The 16,839-nt window shown below is 51.4% G+C and overlaps 1 protein-coding gene across 2 annotated transcripts in view; it reads right to left on the reverse strand.

The window, feature by feature from the left end:
* Positions 1-12,591, reverse strand: part of RNF152 (ring finger protein 152) — a 79,703-nt gene extending 67,112 nt beyond the window's left edge. Inside the window, exon 1 of one of the 2 annotated variants that reach the window (XM_055559189.1) lies at positions 12,515-12,591. The gene's annotated coding sequence lies outside the window, so the exon portion shown is untranslated. Of the gene's footprint in view, positions 1-12,081; positions 12,206-12,514 lie in introns of those variants that run through there. The other variant, XM_055559190.1, reaches the window with a different exon arrangement.
* Positions 12,592-16,839: the final 4,248 nt, after the last annotated feature.

Below are 16,839 nucleotides of genomic sequence, written 5' to 3' on the forward strand. Positions count from 1 at the left end.
TTCTCTGCGACCAGCTTTGGGAAAACAAAGTGTATCTAACTGTACCATAGGTTATACTGAACGACACTAGTCATCTAGCACTAAAAAGCCTCATAAAAGGAAGATATCTGCTTCTTTTTAAGTCAGAATCTCTAAAGAGAAGTTAAAATGGGAAGGAAGCAGACTGCAGAACCCGGAGGCAAGTCAGCCCGTGCAGAACCGCTTCCTCCTACGGTGAGGGGAGGCACCTAGGGTCCTGGCGAAGTCGATGCCAACCACGTTCACGAAACGTGGAAACAGACGCGCGTGGCGACGCCTTTTGCAGTCAGTCAAACTGCTAAGTCACTTCAGTCGTGTCCGACTCTGTATGACCCCATGGACTGCAGCCCTCCAGGCTCGCCCGTCCATGGGATTCTCCAGGCAAGAGTACTGGAGTGGGGTGCCACTGCCTTCTCCAAGTCAGTCAAGAACAAGGAATAAAACAAAACCTGAACCAACCAGAAGACCGAGGCTGAATCACGCCTAGACTTCAAAATTGATTATCACTGCCCTCCTAATTTACAAGGAATTCTAAATTGTCTGGACAGCATCTTGTTCAATTTCCACTGCAGACTGGACTTGACCCCGAGAGGATGCTATTCTAAGGAGTATATTAAAGACAGGGCTTGGCATCTGCACGGACAGATTTCACAAACAAGGTATAATCAGTCTGGAGTCAAATCCAAAGTGTTCTTTTTAACTTCTTAGTAAAGACATTTTTCCTTGCATGTCAGTGAACCTCTTGTAGGGAAGTATGACTGGCCTGAGATGCAATTCTCAAAGACTTTATTTATTATTCTGATATAAACTTAAGGTGTATGAACAATTAATTTTTGAGAGCTCTGAATCCACTGTTGGGAAAAAAAGTAAACTATAGATTCTGCAAAGAAACACTAACTGTCTGAACTAATATTTAGCATTTTGTGTGTAGAAATAAACACAATTTTAGTAAATGAATTCTGTTTCCCAAAAGATTCCTCTTCCATGGATAAACTGCTTACCTTCTTCTTAGGTGAAGTAAGAAACCATGAAGAAATCTGTCTTATCAGGCACATGAGGGAATATGAGTTCTCAGTGTACACAATGATGAAACGGGAGTCTGATGGGAAGGTGATGTAAACGTCTGACAACTGCCCTTGGGTGTTCTGTGCTTGAGATTTACAGAACTGGCAACCAGCGGACTGATTACTGTTTCTGGCAATTTGTTGCAGGTCCTAACATCCCCAGATAAACAGTTAACACTTCTCAAGAAGAAACAGAAAACAAAGGATTACCACTTGAAGCCTCAGCTAAAGACTAGAAAAATCTATGGCTTATCTAAGAGCCTGATCAGGTTGCCACCAACCAGCCCTCCAAATTAGTAATGAAGATTCCGAAAGACGGAACACCGGCCAACAGAAGCCCAGCCCTGGACACTGCCACCCAGGATCACGGAGCCAGGTCTGGTCCCCTTCCCAACCCCCGCTTGGAATTAACAGACTCAGCAGGAAATCCCTCCCAATCTCTGGGAGGAAAGCACTGTGTACACAAATGCCCCCTCACAGCCCACCCACCATCACATTTACACACGGGCATGTTCCAGAAGCATCCCGCTGCAACAGAAGACAAGGCAGCTCACCTGCCGGTGTCCGGCGTTTCCACCAAGAAGAAAAAGAGACAAATCGAGAAGCACCTAAGCTCCTAGATATAACAAATGCACTCGGGATATCAGCACGATAAGGAAGCCAGAGCGGATCTTGGCTTGCACATTTTCAAGTTAGGGCCCAGCCTCAAATCCAGCCTGAACTGGAACCCAGCTCTCAAAGCTGTTTCTGAAGATTACATTGATTGCAGCATTCCTTCAACAAATATTTATTGAAAGTCGACTATGTACCAAGCTCTGGGGAACAGCCCTACCGGGCACAGCAAACACCACTGTCCAGGGGGATATTTGTAAAGATTCCATTAACTTTACACTGTCCAGCTTTCATGGCTTTATTAAAGCACTCTCTTCTTTAAACTAATACTAATGCTAATGAGATTCCATCCAAAGAGCAGATGCCTGGATAAAGACGCTGGCCAGCCACGCAGCTTTCTCCATCCTTCCCCCGTCCGGTTCTCTCCTGCCCACCGCCTTCCGACGGCCGTGTCTCTAACGACGTGAAAGACCTACAAAGCCTGCTTCAGGATGCAAACGACGACCACGGAGCAAGGACAGGACCCCGAAGTAGGGTGACCAACTGGTGCCAGGTTCCCTGGGACTCTTCTGGTTTTTAAAATATAAGTCCTTCCACCCAAGTACCCTCTTCGTCCTGGACAACCGAGTCGGTGGGTCTCCCTACCCCTAAGGAAGCACACCCCAGCAAAGGCAGGTGCAGACGTTACAGGAGGCCCTTCCCCTGCCTGAGTGAGGCCAGCGGGGAAAGGCGTTTAGCTGGTGTCCTGTAAGGAAAGCCTGTGGGCTATCTCAGATCCCCGCAGTCTCCTCAGCATCCTCCTGAGAAGGTCTGTCATTTTAAACACCATGCCATTTAAGCAAAGCTCTACAAAGACTATCCAATGACAGGACTCCAATAACACAACGTACACAAGAAATTCTCACATCAGTGCTGTAGCTATAGGGATGGGGGTACTTCCCTGGCTAGCTTCAGAGACCCTTGAGTTTATACCATAACTATTCATCCCAAGATTTCTGGAACCCAGCACCAAGACTGGGCAACGATAAATACTGAATAGAACAGACCTTAACAATAGCTCGGAGAAGGCAATGGCACCCCACTCCAGTACTCTTGCCTGGAAAATCCCATGGACGGAGGAGCCTGGTAGGCTGCAGTCCATGGGGTCGCTAAGAGTTGGGGACGACTGAGCGACTTCATTTTCACTTTTCACTTTCATGCATTGGAGAAGGAAATGGCAACCCACCCCAGTGTTCTTGCCTGGAGAATCCCAGGGACGGGGGAGCCTGGTGGGCTGCCGTCTATGGGGTCGCACAGAGTCGAACACGATTGGAGCGACTTGGCAGCAGCAGTAACAATAGCTGCCACGCTGCAGCGCTCTGACGTGCAGGACGACATGCTGAGCACTTTACAGGAACGGCCTCGTGTATGCTCACGGTAACTCAGTGAGGTTGACTGACCTCTGTTTTCTAGGTGAAGAAACCAAGGCTCAAGGTCATCATGGCAGAGTTCATATTTGAACCCAAACTATTTTGCTTCAAAAGCTCCATGTTTTCAACACTGCAACTGAATTAAGTTCAAGTAAGGTGGCCATTGAGAAACCTATATGCAGGTCAGGAAGCAGCAGTTAGAGCTGGACAGGGAACAACAGACTGGCTCCAAACAGGGAAAGGAGCACGTCAGGGCTGTATATTGTCACCCTGCTTATTTAACTTCCATGCAGAGTACATCATGAGAAACGCTGGGCTGGAAGAAGCACAAGCTGGAATCAAGATTGCCGGGAGAAATATCAATCACCTCAGATATGCAGATGACACCACCCTTATGGCAGAAAGTGAAGAGGAACTAAAGAGGCTCTTGATGAAAGTGAAAGTGGAGAGTGAAAAAGTTGGCTTAAAGCTCAACATTCAGAAAACGAAGATCATGGCATCCGGTCCCATCACTTCATGGCAAATAGATGGGGAAACAGTGGAAACAGTGGCAGACTTTATTTTAGGGGGCTCCAAAATCACTGCAGATGGTGACTGCAGCCATGAAACTAAAAGACGCTTACTCCTTGGAAGGAAAGTTGTGACCAACCTAGATAGCACATTCAAAAGCAGAGACATTACTTTGCCAACAAAGGTCCATCTAGTCAAGGCTATGGTTTTTCCAGTAGTCGTGTATGGATGTGAGAGTTGGACTGTGAAGAAGGCTGAGAGCCGAAGAATTGATGCTTTTGAACTGTGGTGTTGGAGAAGACTCCTGAGAGTCCCTTGGACTGCAAGGAGATCTAACCAGTCCATTCTAAAAGAGACCAGTCCTGGGTGTTCATTGGAAGGAATGATGCTAAAGCTGAAACTCCAATACCTTGGCCACCTCATGAGAAGGGCTGACTCGTTGGAAAAGACTCTGATGCTGGCAGGGATTGGGGGCAGGAGGAGAAGGGGATGACAGAGGATGAGATGGCTGGATGGCGTCACTGACTCAATGGACGTGAGTCTGAGTGAACTCCAGGAGTTGGTGATGGACAGGGAGGCCTGGTGTGCTGCAATTCATGGGGTTGCAAAGAGTCAGACACGACTAAGCGACTGAACTGAACTGAAGGTGGGTGGGTGTGTGTGTGTGTGTGTGTGTGTGTGTGTGTGTGTGTATAAAATAACAGGCCAAGAACTGAGAGAGGAGATACATTTCTTTTATTCTCTCCACTTTTAGTTTTGCCATTACAAGGAAAAAAAAAGGCAGAAAAGCAAATCAGTTATGAGTTAAGCTCACACATGCAGCTAAGGCAAGGCAAGGATCTGAGTCAGAAGAGCAGCACTGTGCCTGGCAAGCAGCAGACACTCAATATTTGGATACATTTAAAACACAACCATGCCTAATATAAGGTTTCAGTTACTAATGCTCAGTGTTTCCAAGGCTACTTTACCCACCACCATAGGTGACTAGATGGAGTCCTACCTGAAGCTTCTAAAGGGGAAGTGTGATGGAGCAGGAGGAGATGGACAGGCACTCATCCCAGTCACCGAGGGCTCCCTACTGCATGGCTGAATCAGCTGTTACTCACTTAAAATGATGGTTATCTTCATGGTTCATACAACAAAGGGGCAAATTCTCTAAACAAAGTACAGAGATCTATCCTCATGATCGCCAACCACTTCCAATCTCATTTCACCTCAAAGGAAGCAATCTGCAAACCTACAGAGCAACACAACTGCAGAAGAATATCACACTAAGCACTTTGGTTTTGAGACATTTATCTCCATTCCATTCATTACCCGTCAAACGGAGAACACCGTGTTAATGTATTCTTGGCCATTTTCTCCAAGCAGCTGAACACATTTCCTCTTTCACAATAACATAATCCATAATGATCAAGCATTCCTATCATGTGAATGAGTATTCCAAAATCTAAAGAGGTGAGGGAAGCTAGATGTCTCTCCCAAAGGCACTTACAGCCACAAGTGAGCAAGGAGGCAGGTGAGTAGCCAGCTGTGGGCAAGGGCCACCCACTCATATCAAACTCAAACCCAGTCTCATTGAGACTGTGGGCCGGCCTGTGAGGGTGTCGAGTTCTAATGCTTATGACTATACGTCACCAAGAGGAGGGTTTTTTGGTTTGTTTTATCGTTGTTTTGGAAGAAACAGGCCAACTCACGTCAAAAACAGGCCACCAATGACAATTCATTTTGTTAGAATGATGACTCTCTGTGAGAATGTTCGCCTCCCGACCACTGAGATGCACACACTGCAGGCTGGCAGCTCTAATCCAACTCAACACTTACTCATCATTAATGTAAGCTGGGGACGCTCTTACAAATTGGTTTGTCTCTTCTTAACTTCCTTTCATTCTACAGGCCAAAAGCATCTATAATTCCTTTATCCCAGTAAGTCAAAGTCATTTCTCTGCTATCAATGATTTAATATTTATTGAGCCCTTACTTTCTGCAAACATGGTGGGCAATACAAAATAGGGTCAAACTTCATCTAGTCTTCATCTTCAAGGAAATTATAAGAGAACTGAGATTCTGCTGTCTCAGTCTCTATACCTGCCAGCCCACAGACCCCTTGGGAAGAACTGTACCCCTAACCTTCTCCCCCAGCTGAGCAATGACTTGTGATATGTGGTCTGATGACAAAAGACATCCTGGGACATCTTTTCAACACATCTCCCGTTATGTGCACGAGCTTGAGTGGGTCTCTGCTCTCTGCAACTAAACAGAAAGAAAAAGACACTTCAATGTTAGGTGATTAATACAGGGCAATTGTGACAAGTGTCCTTTGTAGAATGAATGAGTGAATACTGAGTGAAATGAGAGGCAATTTTGCCAAAGGACACTGTAGGAGTCAAGGATCACTATGAACTAAAATGATGGAGTTAAACTTTTTGGGAGAGTTAAGAGCTGAGTCACCTTTAATGATGGGGTATCATGTGGGAGAGGACGTTGCAGGCCACAGAATATTCCAGAATTAAGAAATAGGCTATGGAAAGCATTTGGGGGGACTAGTAGGCTAACCACTCCAGCTAATGTGGTGTTTTCAAGCCAGGCACAGCAAAAGTCAAAGTTGGACAGGAAGTTGGGGGTGGGAAAGCCAGGCGTGAGAGTTCTCAGCTAGCGGGGAGAAATCAAGGAAGATGTGGGAATTGTCACTAAAGATGCCCAGTGCATCTGTTAAAAAGCAGAACACCAATGTCAATAACCATGGTCCCTATTTGCACAGCATATATTTCCACAGTATCTCTCAAAGCTTTTACCAAAAGCTCATCAGTTCTTATAGATCCTCAGTGAGGAGTACATGATGTATGGTTATCTGGATTTACTAATGGAAAGTGAGGCAGAAAAGTGACATTTCCTTTGGTAGGTGGGAATAAGATGGGGATAGGGGGCATAGAAAGAGACAAGGCAAGCACAGAACACAGTGTCCATAGATTCCATTTCATCACGACTTCGCTCCCATCAGCAGCCCATCTGCATCTGATCATCCCATTCCTTGCCTGAAGCCTGCTCCCCCAGGAAGTCCATGTGATGTTAGAATAACCTTTACCACGCAGGATGTTGCAATGAGCTTCAGCCATGCAGGGATTTATAAATCAAGTGGAAAATAAGGCATCCTTTCCACCCACCCCTGCACTCCCAGCAGACCACAGACATCCCCCAGCACTGCCCCCCCAACACACACATACACACACACACACACAAAACTCCACAAAGAATGTGCTCCAAGACCGCAGCAGACACATCAGGGCTCAGGGCTCCACCAGGAAATCCCAGGCCTCAATAACTACCCAAAGGAAATGCAAGTCCCATCTACAGAGGAGGACTCTGTTCTTAAAAATGGCAGTAAGTCAACTGGCAAAAGAAAACCCTAAACCATGTAACAAGTCCTTATTTCATCCTGGAATACATGGTGCGGCTCCCAAAGCCCTGAAGAAGGGTCTGGAACCCCAGCACCTCCTCCCTTCCAGCTTCCACGACACAGAGGCCCACCATGCCAGCAGTCACGTGCCCTCCACCAGCGTATTCGACCTGGATGGCCGACTTCACGGTGAAAGTGAAACAGTAGAAACTCGGAGGCCAAACATGATCGAGACATGTATTTCAGAGCTTCCCAGAGACCCTTCCAGACGGGACTCCAGGGCTTCATTCCCCCCGGCTCACTCTGCGTGTCGCCCTTAGCTGGGTCCTGGGGGTCTCGGGTGAATCTGCACCAATCCCCCACGGGTTTCTCACCTGCCCATCTCCACTTCTGAGCCCCGGTGGGTGCACTCCCTCAAGGGAGCTGGGCTGGAGAGCAGCCTCTGGACTTTCAGTCAACACTGAGGTCCTCCGGTCACTGACTCGGGGCCAGCGGCCAGTTTACATATCACTTGTCTGCAGAGTCACTTTTGTTCAGTCACGTCCGACTCTTTGCAGCTCACGGACAGCAGCACATCTACAGAGAGCCTTCTGTAAAGGCAGCCTCAGCCACGCGGTCAGTGGAGAAGCAGCACGACCTCACTCGGTTCCACACTTACGCCAAACGGACATGTCAGACTCTCACTCAGTTCCATACTTACGCCAAACGGACATGTCAGACTCTCACTCGGTTCCATACTTACGCCAAACGGACATGTCAGACTCTCACTCAGTTCCATACTTACGCCAAACGGACATGTCAGACCCTAAACGTCCTAACCGATGAATTCATTCAGGCCCACTCTTGCTCTTTTTTGACCCTCAGCTGCTCCAAACAAGCTCAGGAAGGCTTAGACAAGAGGCAGATGGCGAGGGAGAGGGAGTCTGGGAGCTACACCTCTCTGTTACATAACGCTCAGCACAGAAATCTCCCGGAACCAGCCTTGGGAACACCTCCTGGCCCATCACTTCAGAATAAACCACGACTCAAAACAGGCAAAAAGAGAAAACAATTGTCACTTTGGTATTTGATGACCAATGTGCAATCCTACTAGCAAATAGAACATCAACGTATTAGTAAAAACAGGTTTGGGTAGGATCAGATTCTTTAAGAGACATACCATTTGTTCATTCAATCTACACTTATGTAACTCTCAACGCACCAGCCTAGACCCTGTAGGAACACACGAGGCCACTTGTGGAAGGTTGTTGGTGCTGCTCACCTAGACCCCGTTTCCCCCTGTTCAGTGCAAGGAGCAGCAGGTTACCATTAAACGGGGTCACAGGAGTCCGCTGAAGCAGCGTCAAGTCACTTCCGGGTCAGACCGTGTCCTGGTCAGAGCAAGGTCCTCAGGGCCCCCTGCCCCATCGCAGGGACCTTTCATCTAGGCCCCCGTCAGGATCACGCCCCACGAAGCTGGGTCCTTGAGGGACTGCCAAGAGCAGGCCCAGCTGCTGACCATGCTGGACACGGAGCGTGGGACGGAAAGAGCCGTGTTCAGCCACTGAGATCCGGAAGGCACGTGTCACGGCCGCGTGACCCAACCTATCTTGCTGATACCTCACTGCTTAAAAAAGACAGAAACCTGCAAAGGTCCCCCTCCCCCCACCGTTTTCTAAGACAGAAAAGCAGAATTTACTTCAAAATTCAAGTGCAGCAGGGCCCAAATAACACCTTGAAATGTAAAGGGTGCCAACAGCGCAGACTGGCAACCAACAGTCTCTGAGAGACAGCTCTGAGAGAGCAAGGAATGAAAACAGAATGGCCACCAACAGGGGGAAATTCAACCACCCGCATGGAATTCAGCAGAGCTGGAACACTATGAAGAAAAGGTCCCCTTCCGACCACAGGCCCAGTCACGTGTGAAGCAGTGAGCACCCTCGTGAAGAAACACTCAGGCAGAGGCTGCATGGCCGCACGAGCCGCCGCCGCAGAGGCCCAGGACCCCGCTCTGTCCCCACCTCGCTAGCCTCCCCCCGAGCCTCGAGTCAGGTCTGCAGCGCTCGTGACCCGGAAGCTCCCTGGAGGGGGTTCGCTTTTGCGTCTCCACACCCCACCCCAGTCCGGCCCTTGACAGCTGTTGCAGAGCCCAGCACCCACCAGGTCCTCGATAAACAGCTCCCAAACGAAGTAAAGGAGCGCTGTAGGAAGAACTCAGCTCTGCAGGCCAAAGCCAGTCTCGTAACCTCTAGGGCTCCTCCAACCTAAAAACTAAAATGCACCACTGCCCACATCTGGGAGTGGGGAGCCCACACTGAAACGGACAAGTTAAACATCAGTGTGAGGCTTGACCGGGAATATTACCAGACTCGCTTGAAAACCGCCGTGAGAGCGAGCCCTGAGCCCTGGGCCGGGGCGCTCTGCTCTCGGACGTGTGCTTACACGTGCAGGCAGCTGTTTTTCCCGTGTGGAATTTTATGTTGTGAGGTATTTATTTTTTCTATTAAAAAAAAAAGCCACACCCTTTGTTTCTATTGCATTATTAAAACTCCTTATTATCCCATCTCGTGGCTTTTCCTCTTGGGCACACACCCTGCATTATTGCTGACATCAAAATCACTTGTCAAAATACCTCTACCCTAGCCCCACTACACCACTGATCTCTCCAGAGCACAGGTCTCTGTTTCAGCTGGGACAGGGTGGAAACTCATCTGCTTTTCCCAGAGACACCTGAATGCTCTGAGTAGAAGAAAAAAATGCCAGCATCACTGACATCTTTTGAGGTCACCTTTCCAAACAAAATTACCCTAGAGGGCAACAACAGATCTTTGAAGTTTTTAAATTATATTTTTTTAAGGGATTTGGGCAGGGGAGGGCGCGGGGCAAGGTGAAGGGAGACTGTGCCACAGATGTTGCGCGGGGAATGCAGTGAGAGCGCACGGGCCTCCAGTCCCCGCCACCCCTTCCACCTACACAAGAAATCTTGATCCGCTCCTATCCATTCTTCTTCCCTGCTTCTCCCAGAGGACGCCTGGACTCTGCCCTCCAGGACACAATACCCACATCAAGGTGTCCTGGGCCATCTGAAGGTGAGACTTTCACAGAGCCTTATCAAGATAACCCCAGGTCTGGTTAGGTTGCCATCAAAACAGAACTATGCTTGGAAAGGAAAGAACAGGCCACAGTTTTTGGAAAAGAACCAACAACCTAGAGATAAAAGCAGACTGAGGGCCTAGTGGTTCATGGCTACATAAATGGAAACTTCGCTGAAGCTCCATTTTCCCTTCTCTTCTGCTCTCCCAACAGCCCTCCCACCCACCTCCCAGTAACTTAACTGCTGGCACATCCCTCCTGCTGTTGCAAATATTACAATGAAGAGATGGGGGAAGAGACAGCATTTCATATGAAGGTTACTACATGTGACCAATGCCCTAACAGAGCACTGGTCAAATTTATAATCAGCCTTACAATGATACCTTTTCAACACATGATATTCCATTTACAGACTGAAGCCAAAATGTATTTCTACCGATAGGAAAGCAGACATATTCAAACCCCACATTCCCAGACAACTGCCGATTACATCAAAATTGCCCTAAAGGGAACCCGGTGGAATTTATACAACTCCAAAGGCAGCCTGCCCTCAATGACTTCTTCAAAAGGAAGGTTTAAAGTCATTTGCAATTTCTTTCTCTGGACCAGGAGTTTCGGCGGTGCCCTCTCCTCCACACAGACAGGAATGGATGGTGTGAGGCGGGAACCATCCGAGCCGCCCCTTGCAGACACCGCTGACCCAAACGACCCGGGGACACCCAGGCGCCTACGCGGATTATCGGGGTTTACCTGCATCTGTCCCCGAGGCCCTTTCGCCCCCTTCTGCGTGATGACATCAAGTGGAAATGGCACGCGTTTGGGAGGCAAGAGGCTGACAAGCAGGAAGCACAGCTGAGCCCGAGCTTTGTTCAGCCTGCAGTGAAATACACGCAGTAAGGGTTAGACCCGCGCAGCAAAGAAACGCAAGCGTCCTCCAGGGCAGAGCGGCGGAGCGCGGCACCCGGCCGGTGCAGGCGGCGGGGGTGTGGCGGGCTGGGCCGCCGAGGGGCCGAAGCGCGTCCTAATTGTCTTTATAGGCTCAGTGGCCACCGCCCCCAGTCCTCTGCAGTCTTCCCCGCCCCTAAGTTATCCTCCAGGGGTAGAGCCTCAACTAGCAACGATAACCCCTCGGAAAGAAAAACAAGAGAAGGCGCAGGACGGCATCGCGGAGTACGAGCAAAACGCCCTAGGTAAACCCGGTTACGCGGAGGCGCGGGGCGCGCCGCCCCCGCCCAGGTCGACCCTCCAGCGCCGCGGCCGCGAGCATCCTTCCCCGCGCCGGGTCCGCCGCCTCCCCAGCTCACTGTCCCACTGCTCTGGATCTCTCCTCTCTCCACCCCGGGCGGCGCTCCCCGCCCCACGCCCACCCTCGGCGGGAGGGGCGCCGGCCGCCTCCCGAGCAGCGCCCAGCGGTCCGGCCGCCTTTGTCCTGCCGCTGCCCTTCCCGGAGCGAGTGCTCCGGGCGCGGGGTCGGCACAAAAGACCCCTAACATCTGGCCCTCTCCCGTCGCCTCTCCTCCCGGGAGGGGCCGGATCCGCAGGGACAACTTCAGGGGCCGGGCAAGGCGCTCGACAAAGGCGCCCCAGGGGCGCATCCCCGGGGGGCGCGGGGTCGGGGCGCAGCCGGGGCGCGCGCACACGCACGTGCACCCCAGGGGCGCGCGGCGCGGGCCCGAGACCAGCTCCCAGGACCAGGGCTCCAGAGGGCATCCGAGGACTCGGCGGAGCCGCCGGGCGCGCCGCTCCCCGCCCCGGCCGCCGGCCCGACTCCGCCCGCGCTCGGAGAAGCGCACTCCGGGGGCACCTCCCCCGCGCCCCGTGGCTCTGCCCCCCGCTCCAGGGTCCAGAAGACGCCCCCGGCCGCGTCCCCGTAGGCGCCTCCCGGCTCCCGCTGGCCCAGCTCAGGGACGGCCGCTGCGAGGGCGCAGACATCCCCTGGCGCTCCCCTCGCCGCCCGCGACCCCGGAGGGACAGAGCGGAGGAACAAACCGAAACTCACCGACCTCTCCCCGCGGCGGGCTCGGGCGCTCCCTCAGAGGCGGCGGCGGCGGCAGCATCGCCGGGGTCCCCGCGCGCTCGACCCCCGCTCGGCCGGACGCGCGCCCCGGGTGCTGGGCGGGCGCGGGGGACGCAGCGGCGGTGCCCGCAGCCCCCGCTCCCGGCGCGGCCCCTCGGGAGGCGCCCCACCTGCCCCGCCGCCCTCCGCGCTCCGGGCCGGACGCCGCCGCCAGCGCTCGGCTCCGAGCCTGAGCGTGTGGCGTCCCCGCCCGGGCTCCGGCACCAGGAGGCCGGCTCGCTCCCCGTGGCGCCGCCCCTCCCCGGCAGCCCCACCTCCCGCGGGTCCGCACTGTCCGTCTGTCTGTCCGGAATCGCCGACCACCCCCGGGCTGAAGAGCTGCCCGCCCTCCCCCGCCGCACCCCAGGGGCCCAACCTCGGCGGGGACGCGTCGTGGTCCCTTCTCTGCGCGCGCGGGACCCGGGCTGGCCCGAGTCAGGTGTGAAGGAGGCCGGGCTCCGCCGGCGGGGGCGGGCCGGGGCGGGGCGAGGCGGCGGGGGCCGGTCCGCGGCGCGGGCCCGGACCGCGCGGGGCGGGAGACCGTCACGTTTCCAGAAACTGCGCGTCCGGATCCGCGTCGGTGCTGGTCCTTTCTGGCCGCCCCTGCGGGTTCCTGTGGCCCAGGCAGGGCGGGCTCTTGCTTTGGTAAAGGAGAAGATGCAGCCACAGAAGCCGGAATGACACCCGCCACCTGGCTCCCCAGGATTTGGGGCGGGGATGGGGGGACCGGGCAGGGGGTAGCAGGAAGGGGCACGTCCTAGGGCCGTGGGAACCAGCGGGACCTTGGACCTGGGGGTCCACCCTATTTCTCCACCTCGAAACGTAACTCCTACCTTAGGGACAAGCTTTGCATGTCTAGTTCCTCTAAGAAAATACAGGCGTGCCTCTGGTGTTGATTTCAGAATAGGAGAACCGAAGAGGAAGGTCGCTGGGAGAGATGTCTACACAGACTGGAAATCCCAAAGTCTATTCCGTGACCCTGGTAAAGTGAAGCCTGCCAGCTTTCCTAGATCTTCCTCACCAGGCTTCAGCTGAGTGTCCGTAGTCGTCCAGCGAAGCAGGCTCCTGGGATTTGCTGGCTGCTGGAATGGAGATGTCTTTATTTCCTACTGTCTTGTCCAGGGGGCAAGGACCTCTCCCACATCTCATTGAAGTGCTTCTGCCAAGATGATGAAATGGACAGCCTGCGCAGCACCCTGTGTGACCTACTAAAATTCACAATGCGCTCAACAGACCCTTCTTGTCTTGTCCCTTAAAAAAAACCTGTTAATAGTGTTTCCAAATGTGTGGTCACTCAGCACACGCAGATATCGGTCACCGAGAAGCATAAAGCTTCATGGGTGTCAGGCCGCTCTAGGGTCCCAATTAAAACGTTCTCCTGGCTGACCCACGTCCTTCTGTTCCCTGAAGTTATATCCTCTGTTGTACGCCTGGCAGGAGTGAAAGCGGTGTGTCTGTTTTAAGAGCAGACGTATATCCTCGCAGTAGAGAGCTTCAGGAGTCTTTATTTCCAGGCTCAACTTTAGGAGCCTGAAAACAAATTTTTTGTCCTTGTTTTTGTCGCTTTAATGAGAAGCTAATGAGCATATTGAAAGCTTTGAATAGGATGGTGAGTGACAATACAGCAAGATTTTACTAGAAAAATTTAGCCTAGAAATATTGTTATTCAAAAGCGACATTAAAAGCTACGTTGAAGAAGCTACTTTCAGGGGTGGGTAATTCTTCCAAAATGGTTAAAATCTTTCTTTTCAGCTGCTTTCCAAACAATCCTTTGGGAGGATTCAAGCATTCAGCCCATTGTACTGTAAACTCTTCCACCCTTACTCATTCATTCCCACTGGCTGGTCTTTGGATTCGCGCCACATCATGGGTGTCCTGCCTTCTGTCCAGCCTTGTAGAACTGTCACACAGGGAGGGCTAATTAACTGTGGGCAGACTGGGTTAGGCCATTCTTAAGATTAGTTGGGGGCCAGCACCAGGGCAGGGGAGACACAGGCAACGACATGTCAGAGAGGATTCTTCAGTGAGACCCTTGCAGGAGCAAACCAGCTTGGAGCAGGCGGGGTTCAGAGCCAGAGGCAGCAGGCAGTGTGGTCGAAGCTTCAGGAAGGCATGCACCCCAGACAGAGGCATTGCCCACGTGTGGAAGTGAGATGCGATCAGGGTCTTCAAGATCCCAGGCCTTGAAGACCCATGGTTATCAGGATGAGGCCCTGGCTCTGGGGAGTCAGGTAAGGATCAGATGTTCCCGAGTTCACTCAACAAATGTTCCTGGTGGCTGGCCTTTGTCCCCAGAGCCCAGCCCTCGCGTCAGGACAGAGAAGGAAACAGACCCAAACCCCCACCCTCACAGAACTGTCATGCTGATGGAGGAAGCCGAGAACACACAAGATAATAAACGAGTACGAGGAATTATGTGTTGGGGAGTGAAAAGCAGAAGGGGGCAAATCAAGCCAGAAGAGGGGCATGGAGATTTTGCGTTGGGTGAAAGCTGAAATTTTAGTTTGGTGGCTGCGAGGGCCCCTTGAGAAGATGCTTTTGAGGAGGGATCTGAGCAAAGATTTCCTGTTATCAGACAGGGTGCAGAAAGAGGGCTGTAACCTGCCCCCCAGCCTGCCACCCCACTCCCTGGGTGGAGGTTGAAATACTGGGACTGGGTTACAAGGTCAGTCAGACCAATAACACTGATGCTTAGTCACCTGAGGCTGAATTACCGCTGCTAAAATCCAGGCAGGGATGAGTTATTCATCTTTGTACCCACAGCATCAAGCACAGATATCCAATAAATGTTTATTGAGCTGAACCCTTAAATCTCCGAGAACATGGGGTGGGGCTGAGATAACTGTGGCCCCGTGATTCCCAGGACAGCCTTTCTATCAGGAAGATACTTCCACAAACAATGCGATAATCTTTTTTTATCCCTTTTCATGACTGTCTTCCTGATCTTCGAGGGCAGAGATTATATTTCAGCTTGTTCCCTGAGTGCCTGACGCTCTAAGAAGGAGGCAGAGATGAAATAGCACAGGGAAACGAACAGACCCTCCCGGGTGCTGACGGCCCCTAAAGATCCCAGTCCAGCCCATTAGTGAGGGTGAGGTTTTTGTTTAACATGTCTGAGTTTTACATTTTAAAATCGCATCTTGAAACTGAACTATGGTGATAGCTGTACACTTAAAACAAGCGGATTTTATGGTGCATAATTTAGACCTAACGTTGTTTTAAAACGTTGAAGTAGGAGCCAGGTTCAGACAGCTTTCACGTGCTGTAAATAACCCCAAGAGGCATGCTGAACCAAACACATCATCATCCTTCCTAATCACTGTTTAAACCAAGTTGACTGGGATGAAATACTAGGGAAAAGTATATATTGGTCTCCACCCCTAGTTCCTGGCACAGAGCTCCCAAGTGATATGAACACCGGGAGCATCTTGTGGTCTAACATTTGGTCTCTGGTGCTGGTTCCTGACATCAGGGTGATAGAAGTGTCTTTTGTTCTGATGAGGTGACCCTGGGTGGGCTCCTGGATGAGGACTGGTCACCAGAAAGACCAAGACATGGTCAGAAGCTTGGAATTTTCAGCCCTACTCCTTGTACCCCAAAGAACTTTGGGAGAGAGGCTGGAAATGCAGTTACTGATGGATCATGCCTGTGTGATGAATCCTCCGAACAATTGCCAAAGCGCAGGGTTCGGAGAGCTTTCGAGCGGTGAGCAAGTGGAGAGGGGCGGGCCTGGAGGGGACGTGGACGCTCCGCCCCCTTCCCACATGCCTTGTCCCCTGCACGTCTTCCATTTCAATGTCCAACTGTCTCCTTTTCCATATTCTTTTATAATAAACTGGTAAACAGTGAGTAAACGGTAGCCACAGGTCCGGTCGAAGCACAGGCAACAATCTATCTGGACAGGAGACTGGCGTCTGAAGTTGGGAGGGGGTACAGTCCCCTAGGACTGAATCCCCTCAATTCTGGGATCTGACATCATCTCCAGGTAGATATGTCAGAACTGAGCTAAACTATAGGATGCTCAGCTGATGTCACGGAGAATTACTTGTCTTGGCAGAAAAAGCCCACACATTTGGCAACCAGAAGTGTCAGAAGTGAGGCGTTCTACGTGAGAGGGAAGGAGAAATACCCAGGAAAGTGAGTGTTTCCTCTGAATCTGCAAATTTACTTTTCCCTTGTGTGATTCCTGCCACCTTAGAGTATACATAGTCTTTTTAAAAGTGTAGAAAACAGTCTTCAAGTACATATAGTCTAAGATAGTTTACCGTTAATGATTGTTAAAGCTAGTGCACATTTCAGGACTGATTTTTATTTAGGGGCTCTACATAAACCAATCTCAACAGACTAATTACACCAGTAAGGTATTCTCTGAGAGAGCTGCTGTATCTGAAACTGTCTAATCTTTTACTTATGTAGAAACCATATCCAGACTGCTTTTCTAACAGTGGCAATGGGTTGAACAATGCCATTTTTTGCTTAACCTCATCTTTAATATGTACAATACACATTCCAAAACTGCTGGCTAGAATTATGTGGCCATTAGCAGGGGTGATATTCAACAGCTACAGGCAGCCGCCAATGTATCTGGATGATGATTGTAGACAATACGGCTGTTTCAGTGTGTCCTGGCTGAGTGGCAGCTGCCAGTAACAACACGGGCCTCTGCACCCCCTCCTCACCCGCAGTATCTGCTGCTTTCTC

Source organism: Bubalus kerabau, chromosome 21, assembly GCF_029407905.1.
Source record: "Bubalus kerabau isolate K-KA32 ecotype Philippines breed swamp buffalo chromosome 21, PCC_UOA_SB_1v2, whole genome shotgun sequence".
In the NCBI taxonomy this organism is placed as follows: domain Eukaryota; kingdom Metazoa; phylum Chordata; class Mammalia; order Artiodactyla; family Bovidae; genus Bubalus; species Bubalus kerabau.